Source organism: Podarcis tiliguerta, assembly GCF_965153285.1.
Source record: "Podarcis tiliguerta genome assembly, chromosome: 5".
Classification (NCBI taxonomy): Eukaryota; Metazoa; Chordata; class Lepidosauria; order Squamata; family Lacertidae; genus Podarcis; species Podarcis tiliguerta.
This window is the reverse complement of record NC_139538.1, coordinates 77,596,533-77,613,125: the sequence shown is the minus strand read 5'-3', so window position 1 is coordinate 77,613,125 and position 16,593 is coordinate 77,596,533. Positions and strand designations below refer to the sequence as shown.

Here is a 16,593-nt window from a genome sequence, read left to right as displayed (position 1 = left end):
AGCTTTGTAATGTCACCTTGCTAACCAGCCCTTATTTCATCATGGCTCCCAGTCCTGTAGAACTTTTCCCTCGCTGGGCCAAGTGTCATACTACCTGTGATCTTGGAGAACTGTCATCAGGCTTTCTCAAATGTTTCTTTTTTTTGAAGAAATGATTTTAATTAAAGATTTTATTGGAGGGTTTAAAAAAAATTAATTGCAACCTTGTGGGAGGGAATTACGTTGGGAAAGCAGAGCTGGGAAGGAGGTGTTAAAATTCCCAATGTGCTGTTTCTTATTATTTTTCTGTGTTACAAAGGTACACGTACTATTTTTCACAGCTCATTTACATTCAGTGAGAGACACTTTTGTCATATAATAAAACAATCGGTATCCCTGGCTGCTACTACAGCTTTGGAAAAAAATAAATAAAAAAACATGCAAAACCCCAGCACCTTCCGAAAATGGATCTCCTGACTCACATCTCGATTAGCCCTCTGGGCAAAGGGCGTTTTCTACAAGAGTAACTTATTTTTAGTTTTCATTATAATAAAGTGTAGAGGGGTGAAGCATTTGCAATGCCCAATTGAGCATTCTGGCGAAGGCAGGCTTTGTAATTGCATATCTCTTTACAAACCTGCTTGAAGCAAGAACTGCTTTTGAAGTTTCAGGGCTCTTCTAGAGAAGTGTCTTCTTGCAGCGTTGTTCTTAAACATGTCATTGGTGCAATAATATCACGATAGCAGTAGATTTACACCACCGTCCACATATAATTCTGCTTCATTGTTCTGTCACGCTTCCCCCGTGCTGTTTTTATTGCCCTCCGGAGGGCAACTGTTGCGACAAAACCAGGATGCCAACCACACAACCCCCAAATGTTATTTGTGGCATGAACAGTTACTGGATTTCAGCAGGAAGGTAAAAGATACGCACCAATTGGGAACGAAGCAGTACGCCCGTTCTTGGGCACAAACAGTAGAGAAACGGGCTGTGTATAACTGCGCCGATTGCACCATAAATAGTTATTAAAAAGAACATGTCTTGTTTCTTTGCTCCTCATGACCCCAACTGGTTGCCCCAATTTCCTGTGCAACACCTTTGGGGCAAAAAAGACTTGTGTGGATTTGGCACATGAGGGCAAGTGTATAAAATTGTGCTGAAATTCTATTTATTTTTTACTCTACACACACAAACGAGTGTCATCCCTCCACCTCCCCCATGTCGGTCCTCATTTGTGTTTACCCTGCCACAGCACATAGGTCACTTTCCCCATTGTTATTTTGCAGCGGTCTCAATAACCAGTTGGGAAGTGCATCTTATCCCAAAGATAATTAAATACACAGCCTTCCAACTACAACAAATACAGATTCCAGGGAGAACTTACATTCTCTGTTTGTCAACTGAGGAAAGATGTGTTTGTCTTAGATAATTTAGACTGCTTCTCCCTTCCTTGCCACATAGCATTCCTTTTCAAAAATAAACCAGCACTGATCTATTAAACCACATACTCATTGGGGGGGGGGGGCACGGCTGTTGCAAGCATTAACAAGAGAGGCGCATGCTCACAGCCCTACAGCCCCCTCACACATTCTTTCCACATGGGAACAGGCTTCTGGTCCACTTATTTAATGCATATATGTGCAATGGGACTCCAATGGTAGCTGTTTTTTGAAGGTGCAAGCAGTCTTAGGATGGGATGAATTGTACTGCAGAACTGGCAACGTGGTTGTTAAATGTTCAGAAAAAGTCAGAAGCCCAAGGCAGTATAAGTTCCTCAACTATGGTTATTCAACATTGTCAGTGACAATGGCTCACTCACAGGAAAACAAAACCCAAACTCACAGGACTACTCAATAAAAGCCCCAACATGAACTGTTGACTGTTGAAAGTGCATGCGCTTACTTGCCATTAGAACATTCGTCCACCAACGCATATACGATTGGTTAGAACACGCCTTGTAATATAAAAAGTGTTAAACCCAATACATAACTGGTGTTCAACTTCTTACATTCCTGCTTTTCGCTTGGAGCTGGGGGTCCTGAAAATTTGATAGCCTCGGGGCCCACGTAAGACGACTGAAAATTAGTGAGGCCCGCCTGTCACAAAATGGTGGTGCAGGGGCAGAGCTAGTCACAAAATGGCTGCCGATGCATAATCAGCTGGCAAGCCACAGGCATCCTTTTCTACTGAGCATGCAAGAAGTCCTGTAGCCTTATGAGGCTTTGCCCTCGGGTGGGGAAAATATTGCGCCCGGGAAAGGGAGATGGGAGTCAACAGACACTCAAGGAATAGTTTCGGAGAAAAAGCTTTATTTCTACCATCCATGAACTGGTAGAAGGAGCAAGTGTGATAGTTCACAAACTAGCATGGGTTCACAGTCATTTGCACAGAGTATATATTCCCCTTCCAGTTCCCTCCCCTTTCTCCTCCCTCAGGAGTCCTGCCCCATGTTGAGGTTCCTGGGCATGAACAGAAAGCTCCTGTGTTTGGACTCTTTTGGGACTCTTGGTGCCCTTCCCAGGAAAGGGGAATGAGAGCGGATCAGCATGTCCAAAGATGTTGCAACTGAATGAGATAAAAGTCAGTTCTCAGGCTTGAGTATTCTTGGCAATGACAGAGCCTATTCATTAGCCTTTTGAAGCCTTTTACTCATAAAAGAATAACATTTTTCCTATGCATCTTGTGAGAAAAGCAGAGAAAAGCTGTTTTGGATTTTTAGAAGACAAAAGGAATTTTGGACAGTTTTGAGGCCTGGTTGGGGGGGTGACTTTGGGCCTAAGTGGGGTCACCTGTCCTCACCTCCTTCAGTCCCATCTCCAATTCCTGGCATCAGTGGCGTAGCGTGGGGGGTGCAGGGGGGGCTGGCCGCCCCGGGTGCAACATCTGGGGGATAGGGTTAGGGGGCGCAAATCCACGGGTTAGGGGGCGCAAATCAACGGGTTAGGGGGCACAAATTACTTGCCTTGCCCCGGGTGCTGACAACCCACGCTACGCCACTGCCTGGCATTTCCAGCTAGGGCTTGGGGATGGGGGGGGCCCTGCCTAAAATGCTGGAGAGCTGTTGCCAGTCAGTCTAGATTTCGTCAAGCTGACCTGAGTATAATTTCCTATGTTCCACAGCTCAGATTTGCTCAAGCTAAGTAGACAATTTGCTCTGGAAGTGACATGGTTCAGCCTCTCCTCTTTGGGCAGAGGTCGCTGATCCAATTGGAAAAGGCCTTGGGGGGAGAGGCTTGAGTTACGTATACGGCCTCCATGAATTTCATGCCCCCTCACTGTTCATCTCCAGGCAGGAAATTGTGGGAAGCGGGGGGGAGGGGGGAACGGGACGACGACACACAAGGGCATTTGCCCCCGGTGCCAAAGTGTTAGGGGGCTCAAAACTTGAACACCCGGTGCTGCCTCAGTACAGTTTCACGCTTCCGTTGATGGGCTCCATTGAAAATGGCTTCTCTATGCAAACTAGGGAGAGACCTCTTCAGACAACCGAACAACTCTTCTGATCTCTGCGGCAACAATCTCCTGGGTGACACAGATGCCATTAGATAGTTTAATGTGCGTGTTCCTCCGCACCCAGCTTGAATGTGCTACAAGTATGCAGTGCTTATGTTCAACGGCACAGGAGCATCCCCACCCCCACTCCAAGCCATGTTGAGATCCTATACCTCTGTTGTAAGTACTCGAGTACCAGAACCCCACACAGGATGTGTTATTGGGAGCAACATAGTTTTAACAGTGTTCAGTTAAGAACCGTATCCCCTGAACAGTCTATTATGCAGTCAGAGACTGCAAACCTCCTTGGCTGTTAGAGGCTGTTTGTGCATATCAATGCTTGTTCTGGACTTTTCTGGGGGGAAAGGAGGGGATTATAGATTGTCTGGTTTAAGTGATGAACAGAGATTATGCGTTTGGCCACAAAAGCAGAATCCTTAGGATGATTGATACTGCCAGAAGCAGAAGTGCATGGTGGGAAGGGAAGATTCCTTTCATGTCTGTGGCGTGCTCTGGCACCGGGGGGGGGGGGGGGGAGCAGGCAGGGACGTGGTGTGTGTGTGTCCCAGGGGGCGTGGTGCGCTGCCCACACGGGCATGGCGCCTGGTGGGGTGGTGGGGTGCGCGGCGCGTGTTCAGGGGGCAGCCGCGATGGTACACCCCTCCCCGATGGTGCCAGGGGTGATGCGCTGCCCCCCCCCCTTTCCTCCACTAGTGTAAGGAATAACATTGGATGTTGGCGACTTTTGGAAGGAAATAACAATAGGAAGAAAGCTTAGGAGGAAATGGTACTAAGGCTGCAAGATCACCGGGTTCTCAAATGCTGCAATGAGACGTCAAGGGAGTCTGTCTTCAAGCTGACCCATCAGTTGCTATGACATAGCTGGTCCCTACTATAATAGGAAGCACTTACCTGAGGCACAAACTCCATATGGGACATCATCTTCCTATTAGTGTGCTATTTAAAAGAAGAAAAGAGAGAGAAAGAAAAAAAAGCTCCAATTACAGATATATAATTTCCCTTTCCTGCTTCCCTCCTGGTGCAAAAATACCTGTGAAGAGTGTTAAAGGGTTTCTGATTCTTATATTACAAGAATGTGGATTAGTGAGAAGGCAAAATCTGATAAACATTTTTTTTCCTTGGATAAACACAGTTAAGGGAACATCTTAGCTGTTTTGCAGGTTGAAATTTTGGGATATGGTGATTCATAGTGTAATCATGTTTCTGTTGCTTGGAGGTAAATCCAGGCAACTGCCATAGGAGTGCAGTCTTAGGCTGCAATCCTAACCCTGCTTACCTGGGAGAAAGCCCCACTTCTCAGTAGTCCTGGTTAGGATTGTGCTGTGAATCATCTATAGCTGTACTAAAGAAACCAGAAAAAAGGACTGAAAGTCATGAAAGTGGTGACGGGAAATATTAAGCTGAAGACATATTATTTTACCTGAATCATTTATTGGAAGAGTCAAAATATCGATCTGATTAGTAAAATTGTGAAAAGCCCCATTTGGATTTTTTGTTTCTTCTTTGAACTAATATAACCAACTGGCAGCCTAATATTTTATAGTAATGGCAGTTATGTTACAACAGCGACCTCTGCTGGCTACCTACACAGGTTTTATCTGCAATCTTCTGCTACTGCAGGGTGAAATTAATGCTGGCTGGTGACATTTTGATTTTGTAGGGCTGATTTTGTAACTTTGCTGTACAACACTTAATTAAGAAAGTGTGCCATTTCACACGTGCAGAGTGCCAGGGTCTCCTTACTAAAAGACATCAATTATCATGTGCACATCGATGGGCAGGAAAGAACTTCCATGTAAGAGGGTCCAAAAATGCTTTTCAGACAAGACTGATTCTATCTCTTTTTAGAAATTAAGCCATGCCTCATGACATACATTTCTGAATTCATATACTGTTTATACATAAACAATTGCCAAAAACACACACCCTTAAACACAAAAAAGCTCTCAAAATGTGAGGAACTCTTGCTTCTAGTTGCATGTGGTTTTCCTCCCCCGAAACACCAATCTAACATTATCCAAAAACACCTTCCCCTTCTCAATTAAAAGCACAAAGTATTCTAACCAATAGGCAGAAAATGAGGTTATATCAGAGCCTAGCAGAGCACACTTGCAATTCAGGACTCAGTCCTGAAAATGTGATCGTCACTGTTCATGTGTAGAGTACATCGCACCAGTGAATTATCAAAATCGGCCTATGTTACGCCTGGGTTTAAGGATTGTATCTTCCAGGCCAGGCTTGGGGAAGGATGGAGAGTCAAATCAGTGTGATATCCAGACAGGCCTAGATCAAAAACTTTTAGCCTGCAAGATGTACATCTTGTGATGTTCAAACTCCAGAAAGGATGGTTGCATATAGATTTTTCACTCAAAAAATTCAGATACATATTCTCTCTCTCTCTCTCTCTCTCTCTCTACCTGGAGATGCCAACGATTGACTCTGCAGGCAGGACAATGATCTTTCACTGAGCTACAGCCCTTCCCTCGGAGCACAGCCATGTTTTATCCTTTCCACCCAGCCTTCCTATGCTGTTTCAACCTCTTAGTGTGGCTTGAGGCATTTGTCTATGCTACAGTACCTGGGTGTACAGGGAGAGCAAAGAATAAGGTTACCATAACTTCCATCATAGAGCTTCAGTATGCTGATGACAATGTAGTGTGTGCACGCTCAGAGGATGACCTCCAAACCATCCTAAATATCTTCGCAGAAGCTCATGAAAAGCTTGGCCTATCGCTCAACATCCAAAAAACCAAACTGATGCACCAACAAGTACAAAAGAACCCCTCTGCAGTGCCACAAATCCAACTCAATGGTGTCACATTGGAAAATGTTGATCACTTCTCCTAACTGGGCAGTTATCTTTCCACAAGGGCGGACGTTGATGCCGAAATCCAGCACAGCTTGAGCTCTGCGAGTGTGGCTTTCTCCTGAATGAATTGCAGAATGTTTGAGGACCGGGACATTCGCAGGGAAACCAAAATGCTTTTTTACAAAGCTATTGTACTACCAACCTTACTGTATGCTTGTGAAACATGGACCACTTATAAATGCCATCTCCAACTCCTCGAAAGATTCCATCAGCGGTGTCGCCAATAATTTTTACACCTCGCTTGGGGAGACAGGCGAACTAATACCAGTGTACTGGAAGAAGCAAAAATCACCAGTGTTGAAACGATGATTGTTCAACATCAACTTCGTTGGACTGGTCATATTGTGCGGTTGCCTGATTATCGTCTTCGAAAGCAACTACTCTATTCTGAACTTAAAAATGGAAAGCGTAATGCTGGTGGTCAACAAAAGAGATTTAAAGAATGTCTCAAGGCAGATCTAAAAAAAAAAGTAGTATAAACAACAACAATTGGGAAACACTTGCCTGTGAGCACTCCAATTGGAGAACAGCCTTTACCAAAGGTGTCGTGGGCTTTGAAGACACTCAAGGAAGGCACGCTTGGCAAATCCACACAGTGATCAGCTCCTGCCTGGAAACCAATGTCCCCACTGTGGAAGGATGTGTGGATCTAGAATTGGCCTCCACAGTCACTTACGGACTGATTGTTAAAACCACGTTTATGGAAGACAATCTTACTCGGCTACGAGTGATCACCAAAGAAGAAAGAAGAAGTATGGGGAGAGGTAGGGAAATAAAGGCGCGGACCCCACCCCGTAGCCACAAGCTCTCTGTAACCTGGTCAAGGCAGGGTTCATGCCCTTGTGCTTCCAGTCTGTGGTCAATGAAATAAGAACCGGGGCAGCACCAGCTGTGTGGGAGCCAAGTGATAAGCAGAAAAGGGTGCAGCAGACAGGAAAAGATTGCCTCATTCCAGTCCAGACATGCCTGCTTCTCTCGTCAGAACCAGCTGCAAGTCACGAAGACAGGAAGGGCCCTGCTGAGTCAGATCGAAGGTGCCCACATTCTGCCAGCAATAGCAGCCAGCTATAAACGACTCTAGAAAGCTTGCAAAGACAGGCCAGTGAGATGCCTCAAACTCCAGTGGGGCCTCGAATTTAGACACTTGTTAATTTTTTGGCATTTGATAAGCCTCACAACTTCTTTTTATGCTTATTCAGATTTAGGGCAGTGTGAATGACTCCCCCCCCCCCCACCGTTGCTGAGCTGAGGGGGAACAAAATAACAGCAGCAACAACAACATTAATAATACAACACCTATATGTCTACAGATGCCTTCTGATAAAAAAGCAACTGTACCAAAATGAATTATTGCAAAAATAAGAAGTATTTGGGGTGCGGCACCAAAGGTTGTCCTCGCTCAGGGCGCCATATTGCCCAAGTCCCCACCTGGGTTATCAGAGCAAAATGTGACATACTCTCAGCTTAGAGCACAAGTTAAAGCAAATGACGAACTGATTTGGTAAAAGCAGTGCTTTTTTTTCTAAAAAAATATTTAGGGGTACTCTCATTTTGACTCAAGAAAATCACCATTTTACAGTTCAAATCGGGGGAAATAAATACAGTAAATGGACAAAAGTACAAAGATTCGCAAAATGTTTAGGGGTATGCGGATCCCTGCGTTCCCCCGGGGAAAAAGCACTGGGTAAAAGACATGGTTTTTGTTAACCAGTATAGATTTTGTCATATGAGACTTAAAATTTTAATAACTAGAGGCCGCCACCCCTGCTTGTGTTGCTCACTAATCCACCACTTGCCAACCCTCACCACTCCCCCCACCCCATCCCCTATCCACTCACAGCCCCTTCAAGCTCCCCATATTCTCACAGCTCTTCTGTGTCCCACCCCCCTGGTTTATTCAAACCCCTGCTCTTGTTTAAAACCACCATTTTGAAACTTGTCTTCTCTCTTGCTTCTCTTGCCCATGCTGACTTCATGAAAATCCAAGATTGCGCTGAGACAAATGCTCCAATAGAGGAATGCATGGTGACAGCCTTAACTTTTTATGTATATAGGAGGAAATATAGCTATTAGACCATGGTGAAGATATTCTCTCAGATCAGCTGATTTTATCATAAACAAACCACTCGCTCTTTTTTCGGCACCTTATTTTGTTTCAGTGTTCTGTCATTTTTAAATTTAAATCATGGCTGGGCATGCAAAAGCTGGAAGTGGCCCCAGCTCTTCTGGACCCTTGAGAAGGGCAAATAGGGAATTAATGTGACAGCATTCTCCCCTGTTCTCTGCCCTCAACACCAGGTATTCAGTGATATGCTGCCTCTGGGCTTGTGAGTTCCCACGGCTCATAGTTATGGATTGAGTTATTCTATAGGAATGTCTTTAATTGCATCCATATGCAATACCCACTTGACATTCCCAGCCTCACCTAAAGTTGCTGGGGATAGAGTCTGGGACCGTCCGCATGCAAACCTACCTCTCTGGGTTGTTGTGAGGATAAAAAGAAGGGGAGAATGGTGAGTGGCATCCTGAGCTCTTTGAGGGTGGGACAGAAATGCATTAAGGCAGAGTCCACCACCTTCAAAGGGAGTGGGCTCCACTGCTGAACAGCTCTTACAGTCAGAAAGTTCTTCCTGAAGCTTAGTCATAATCTCCTTTCTCGTAACTTGGATCCATTGGTTTGGGTGCTACTCTCCAGAGGAGAAAACAAGGTTGCACCATCTTCCATGTGACAGGCCTTTAGATATTTGAAGACAGCTGTCATACCTCCTCTCAGCCACTCTTTTCCAGGCAAGACTTACCCAGCTCCTTCAACCGTTCCTCATAAGGCTTTGTTTCCAGATCCTTGATCATCTTGGTCGCTCCCCTCTGCACACATCCCAACTAGTCAATATCCTTATTAAATTGTGCCACCAGGAACTGGGCACAGAGAGGACTTAGAAATCTCTGACTCTGCCAGGTGATGATACTCTTAGCTCAACCTTGGCCCTCCAGATGTTATGGGACTACAACTCTCATCAACCCTAGCAAGCAGGGGGACCAGTGGTCAGGGATGAAGGGACTTGTAGTCCTACAAAACCTGCCCCCCCAAAACCTGGCCATGCATTTTTTTATACACTCCCACCATAGAAACTAACTCCTAGAGGTCCAGGGGGCTTTGCCCCCCATAAAATATTTAACGGGGTTCCCCCCTCCCCAGTTGATGAACATTGCAAATCAAAGCGTGTGAATACGCAGCATCATGTGATCGATTACGCTGGGCGGGGCTTACCTGCTCCCTCAATATTTTATTCAAATTGACACCCCTGACCCACCCCCCCGCCTGCAGAAAGAGGGACGCGCGACGCCTTGCTCTCAGGGCGCTTCTCCGCGCAAGGGTGCGACCAGGCTCCCCAAAACGCGGCGCGGCGCGGCTCGACGGATGTTATGCCGCGCGCAGGAAGGCAGAGGGAGCTCGCTGTCCCCAGCCTAGCACTTCCCTTTTACTAGGGAAGGGAGGGAGAGAGAGAAAGAAAGGAACGAAACGCCGGTGGGGGAGGGCGCGCCGGGTTGTAAAACAGGCGTGGCCAGGCGAGCTTTGCGCATGAGATTTCCTGTCCTGCCCAAGCGCGCAACGAGGGCAGCCCCGACGCCCACCTCGCTCCTTTCCAAGCTCGCTTTCCTTAGGCGGCGTTTAGGCGGACTCATGGTTCTCCCCCCACAACTTGGTGGAAACTTGCCAGGCTCCCTGCTACTTGGTAAGTTTCCTGTGCGCTCCTGAGCTTCGCGCTCGCCTCTGCTGCCCGAGCCGGTTGTTGTTTGCTAGAACTTTAACTGCTGGTTTTCTCTCTCGACCCTGTTGTCTTTCGCTTTGTTGTTCTCCGCTCCAAGCCTCCTCTTGCGCGAGCCTTGCCCACTGGGATCGAGTTGCTCACAGAACGTGGACAAATATATATATTTACATATATCCCCCCCTTGGTGAGCTGCAGGGCCTTTCAGGAAACGCGGAGGGCTTTCAGAAGGCCCATAGCAAGTTCAGCTTGGGCAGAGAGTTTTCCGCTTTCGAGTTCCGAAAGCAACCAAAACCAGAATTTTGTGTATTGTTGTATCGGTTTTGGGAGCTGGGTCGTTTCTCTTCCCCACCTTTATTTAACTCGATTTCGGGTGAAAGCATCTAAAAACAATCGGCCTCTTAGTTTCACATGGCTGCTCCTGTTATTAAAAACAAGACTAAAACTCAAGGATTGATGAACTTAAAGTGCTTTTCCTGTTGAACGTACACATCTTTTCCCTGACATATTAATAAACTATCCTATTTATCAGAGGTTTGTTTCTTTCATTCTCCATTGGGGAAGGCAGATGAGTGTGTGTGTTTTTTAAAGTTTCCCTCCTTTGAAATATTTAAATCGGCAGACTTGGGGAAGAGGAGCTTTAACTTGTATTGAGAGGTATTTCCCCCTCCTCCCATGAAAACTGAATTCAGTTCTGCTGAACCTTTTCCTGAGAGCAATTTCCTGGCTTCCCATTGAGTGTTTGCGTAGCTCATTTGACAGGAAAATTATGACTTATTTGCCACACCCTGTCTCATCCCTTTGGCTTTCTGAACTACTTAGTTGCTTGTTTTCAGGTGAAAAGTTTAGACACTATATTTTTTCCTGATAAAACTACTAGTAAACTAACAGTATACTAATGGTGAGACATTTTGCATCCGATAAATGGGGGTTCATAGAATCATATAATTGTAGACTTGGAAAGGGACATTTAGTCCAACCCCCTGGAAAACAGGAATCTCAATTTGAAACCGTACTGCTTAGCTTTGCAAATGTGCTAACATTTTTGTTGTTGTTCATAGGATGGTGGCAACTTAGTAGGCTCAAAACTAAACCATCCACTCCTACTGCTGAATTTATTATCTGTCTTCAGCTAACTGCATGCCGGCCCTACTGTTAGGCAGGGTGGTTTACATTGGCAGGATGGAAAGAAAAGGTGTGCGTTTCATGTGGCCTGCCCTCCTGTGCACTAGAAGATGCTGCCCTGTTGTCCGTGGTGAAGGAAGAATTGGCTACTAGGCTGGTTAGCTTCTTGGGCCCTGTCTGAACTTTACATTTAAAGCAGGATCATATCACTTTAACAGACATGGGTTCACCCAAAGAATGGGGGGGGGGGTAGAGTAGTTTGTTAAAGGTGCTGAGAGTTGCCCCTATTCCCTTTAAAGAGCCACAATTTGCAGAGTTCCCTGGGAAGAGGGATTCAGTGTTAAACCACTTTTCGAGTTGTAACTCTTTTGAGGGGATTAGGGACTTACAAAGGGAAACTTGCAGACTTACAGAGAATACTTTCTTGCATGTAGAAAGCTATCTTCTTCCACATTGTGCTCACTCAGTTCGGTTGTTCCTGTGGATACGCTGGGTCCTTGGAAAAGGTACCCTTGCTGAGCAGGGTATCCTTGGGAGGCCGGAAAATGGGACTGTGGGTAACCTGAATTTCTTGGGTGCTCTGTGCAAAGTGAGAAAGGTGGCATTGCGCAGAAAAGTTTTGCCTGGACACAAAATGATAAAACCTCGCAACTCTTGGAAGTGGATTTGGCCTGTGGATTTGCTAGGCAAGGCAAAGTCTCATCTGGTACTGATAATGCTGATGCTTCAGACACAACCACTCCCTGCCTTGTACTTCCCATTGAGTCACCAAGCATTCCAGTTACTTCACAGTTAGCAGCTCTGATTTTAAATTCCTCTTGTTAGTTGGCAGACTAAATTTATTTCTGAATAAAAACAGAGCCTGTTTCCTTGAACAGGGGTGAAACATTGTAGGTGTGGAGTGGGACTATCAGAGCCATAGAATCACGGAGTTGGACGAGAGCCTGAGGATCATCTCGCCCAACCTGAATATGCAGCTGTCCCATACAGGGATCACACCTGCAATCTGTGGTGGCTTGGAAGGAGGACCTGTTGTAGTTCTAGACTGGAAGCTAGCCAAGGGCCAAATCCTGTATTGGTGTAATGACAGGAGCACCACTGAAGATGGGTTCCCTGCAGCAATCCTCAGTTTCCTCGCTTACACTGTGAATCTTTACATCCATGCGCCAAGCTCTTAGCAGTTGATGTGGAGAGGACATTGAGATCTGAAGTCAAGTGGATGACTGCACATTTGTGAGGTCCCAGTGCCATAGGATGGTCACACAGTGAACACTGCTTTTTGTTCAGTAACCAATTCCTCACAGATAGTGCCATAGGGGAGAGCCAGAGAGTGGTTTCCATAATGTGTCACTGTTCCGCAAATGATGGCTTTCAGTTGGGTGAGAAAAGTTCAAGGCTATGCCTCTTAGCTCTGTTTCCACAGCACGATGGGATTGTGTGGAAAGTACTTGTAAATTTTGCTATCATACACAATTTTTAGCCTGCTGGCTATTATGTTTATGGTCTATATTGTCTGGAACCTGCATACCTTTGGGATTTTCTTATCTCGTACGTCTTTCTGCTTCTAAGACAATCAGGAGGCCTTGTTGAGAGTGCGTCACATGGAGAACACCCAAGGGGGGGCTATTGTGATGCAACCAAATCTAGGAATTCTTAGATTAACCATTGTTTGTTGTTACATCCCAACCAGGAAACTGTGGTTACTAGGATCACAACTCAGGATCTTAAACAAACTCCAAATAGTTAGAGGGTTAGTCAGTCAAGATATGTGCACCTGAACCAAGCTAATGAGTATTGGCTTCCTCTTATCGAGAGTGTGCTTCTTGATGACTTTGGGATCAAAATGTGTGGGGTCATTCAAATGTGTGAGACAGAGTGAGCATTTGATACAGAGGGTCTCATTGAAGGGTCAAGAATGTTTCTGCCCCCAGCTTTTGTTTTGTGTTTCTCAGTGCTGCAAAATGACTGCAGGCAAGTACTTGGTGCCTTGAGCAGGGCTTGTAGCTAAGGGGTGGTGAGGTGGGCCCCCACCAGGGGCGCAGGCGATGCCCCCCCCCCACAAATCGGCTTAAAAATATGTCCATAAATATCAATATCAATTATTGCCTCATAAGAAATGGTTTTAAATAGAGGGTGAATCGAATGGCTGGAGGGGGTGGTTGGAGGAGAGACGAAAAGAAGAGCTAATTTGTCCATGGCTAGGGGGTGCAATCTAGACGGTTCTGCCAGGGGTGCGAGATCACCTAGCTATGGTTCTGGCGTTGAGAAAAAAAAGCTACTGGCATTACTGAAGGATATTTTTCTGATAGGCAGTGTATAGCGGGGAAGGGTATGATCTAAAGGTCTGGTACAGAAGCTGCTACCTTGAAAGCATATGATATTAAAATAATAATAATTCTTCAGAACTTTTACATATGATCCCACTTAAGATCTTTTAGAGAACTGTTTGCTCATGATACCTCTCCAAATCCTCGTCTTCTCCATCAGTGGCTTTTAAATGTGGCTCAGCATTGGATCTGCGTGGTTCATGCTAGCCATGGTTCTAACCATTGGATCTAACCATGGTTCATGCTAAGCTGGGTTTGCAACCCCAGATTTAACACCAAATGAGTTAAGAGGCTAATGCTAACCAACATTCCCCCTGGTTAGTGCAGATGCAGAGTAACACTAAACAGTGGCTTAAAGTGGACAAAAGAGGGAGACCTGTGCCTTGTAGTAGAGGTGTGAAGGGTTGTCTGCTCCCTGTTTCATAACCAGTGTTAAGAGGTTGGTAACACCAATTCTTTTCCTGGCCAGAGTTCCAGTTCTAGTAAGATGCAAAAAAGTTGTCTAAATGGAAACCACCTTTACAAATTGTTTCTTCAGGTGAATGAGCAGTAGTGCAAACTATTCATCAGTTTACATATATTTACATTTGACCACTACCTAGCCTTTGAGGTTCATTTTCAAACAAATATGGCGGGTTGGGTGGGAGAAGCCTTTTTAAAACCACACCACCACCACCACCAACGTTGTTGAATGTCTGCAAGAAGTGTTAACATCTTGATCTCCTGGTGGAGCTTTGCCATTGCTTCCAGAGGAAACAAAAAGGCTAACGGCTTCCTTAAAAGACTGGCACATTTATTACAGCACGAGTTACTTCTGGAAATTGGACTGAAGATGGTGACCCAGAACTGCTCTGTCTCTGTCACGGCAACGTTCTGGTGAAACAGCTTCCTGAAGGGAGTCTGCCAAACATTGTCTTTGGGGATGCTTATGAAAACAACCAGGGTGGGTTTTGTTTTGTTTTGTTACAGTTCTGCATGCAAAACACTTTTTGAAATTCTTTAGCCTTTTTATTGCGGCCAGAGAATTTGGGACGCTGTTACACTGAATTTCACCAGGGAGAAGCAGTTGAATCCAACAGTTCCTCAGCAGTATCAATAGTACAGCTCCTTCTTTTTTTCTTCTTTTTTTGGGGGGGGTGGGGGTGGGGAGCCTCTGCAGCAGCAAGTTTGGGCAACGGGACCTCCATTTTGCATTCTTCAGCATTGTACGGCATCGTAGAGGAAAAATAGGGGCTGTCACCAAAAATGGTGGAGAATATTCAGCAAAAAAATATGCAAAGTGGACTTTTTCTGGAGTGAGGGGGTGGGATCTCTCTTGTCTTATGAGAAATTGTAGTTCTTTGTAATGGACTGACTCCTCCCCGCCCAACTGTTTCATAGATATTTTATGTGATTATAGAATGACTGTTTTTGAGAGTTCTTGTTTGAACAATCTTCTGTGTATATATATATTTTCCTTCAGGGTTTTAAGGATCAATAATGAATTTGCAAGCTTAGTTTAAAGAAGGTGGCCAGATGGTCGCCTTATTTATTGGGAGACGCTAGCAAAGGAAGGGACAGAGGAAGCTGGATATATACTTCTGCCGGCTATAATGAAAAGATACAAGAATGAGGAAATAGGAGAATAGCTTCCACAAAGAATGTCCTCTTTCCCTCAGCAACCTCAAAAAACTGTGTTTATACTTCATTTCTTTCTGCTATTTATAAGCTTTCCTTTTCTGTCGAGCCTTCAGAGCGTCTGTCACATTTGTATCCTGTCCTTTGCGCTGGACAATAGAAAAGGTACTGAAAAGACACAAACAACTAAAATCCTCAAGTAAAATCCCACGCAGAGACATTGCTAAATAGAAATGTGGGTTTTCTGGAAAAGTTTGGATCGCTTAATGAATCTGGAAGAATTCTCAGTGCCCTAAACCACTAGAAATCTGATTTAGCGCATTCAAGTGACATCACATTTAGTAAATAAAATGAACAACAATAATAATGTAGGTTTTTTAATTAAAAATTTGTATAAGTTTCTGAAATGATTTTCAAGAAGGCAAAAGTGGCTGAAATGAATTACCGGTATATGATTGCAGGGGAGGAAAGTCAATAAAGTGCATACAGGCAGTGATAGAAATTAGCCAGGTGCATTTTGCAACTAATGCGGGTCCAGTTGTGACCACGTGGAGATCTCTGGACGCCAGGTTAGCGCCTGGGGAAAACAAAATGAAAAGGATAGGACATATTTTCCTGAAGCTTGCTTCTGTTTTATTCTGGATTGGCTTGCTTGATGTTTTGAAATGTTCTAAACCACTTTGAGATTATATAAAGCAGTATATAAATGAAAATGATGATGATAATAAAAAACTCAATTACAAAAAAAGGCCACACAGATGGCACGTAGACATCCCATTGTGGCGATCACAACCTAGGTTTAAGGTGCCATTTGGCAATTATATTATATATATATATGAGTTTCTAACTCTGGCTGCAGTCCTAAAGCTGGCTTAAGGGCAGGTGGGAAGCCATAGAATGCAGGTATATAGGGACCACCAGGCAGGAAAGCCCATCAGTCAGAGAGCACTTATGCCACCAGAGGCATAGGTAGGCTGCCACTAGTACATTTTGCCAGCAGCATGTGGGGTGGGGAGGGATGTGTTAGAGGCAGCCAATAATCTACAGGACCTTAAAGGTAAAGGGATCCCTAACCATTAGGTCCAGTCGTGGCTGACTTTGGGGTTGCGGTGCTCATCTCGCTCATCTTGCTCAATAGGCCGAGGGAGCTGGCGTACAGCTTTGGGTCATGTGGCCAGCATGACTAAGCCGCTTCTGGCGAACCAGAGCAGCACACAGAAACACCGTTTACCTTCCCGCCAGAGCGGTACCTATTTATCTACTTGCACTTTGACGTGCTTTCGAACTGCTAGGTTGGCAGGAGCTGGGACCGAGCAACGGGAGCTCACCCCGTCGCAGGGATTCGAACCGCTGACCTTCTGATCAGCAAGTCCTAGGCTCTGTGGTTTAACCCACA

At 45.2% G+C, this 16,593-nt stretch overlaps 1 protein-coding gene and 1 long non-coding RNA gene across 3 annotated transcripts in view; one reads left to right on the top strand and one right to left on the bottom strand.

The window, feature by feature from the left end:
- Positions 1-1,492: 1,492 nt before the first annotated feature.
- Positions 1,493-3,556, bottom strand: LOC310677561. Its single transcript, XR_014511278.1, has 2 exons — positions 2,980-3,556; positions 1,493-2,802 (listed from the first exon to the last, which is right to left on the bottom strand). It is a non-coding gene; the product is annotated as an uncharacterized lncRNA (long non-coding RNA).
- Positions 3,557-9,689: 6,133 nt separating this feature from the next.
- TSPAN14 (tetraspanin 14) overlaps positions 9,690-16,593 on the top strand; it is a 42,681-nt gene continuing 35,777 nt past the window's right edge. The window contains exons 1-2 of one of the 2 annotated variants that reach the window (XM_083440595.1): positions 9,751-10,095; positions 14,383-14,523. The gene's annotated coding sequence lies outside the window, so the exon portion shown is untranslated. Of the gene's footprint in view, positions 10,096-14,382; positions 14,524-16,593 lie in introns of both variants that reach the window. The other variant, XM_083440593.1, reaches the window with a different exon arrangement.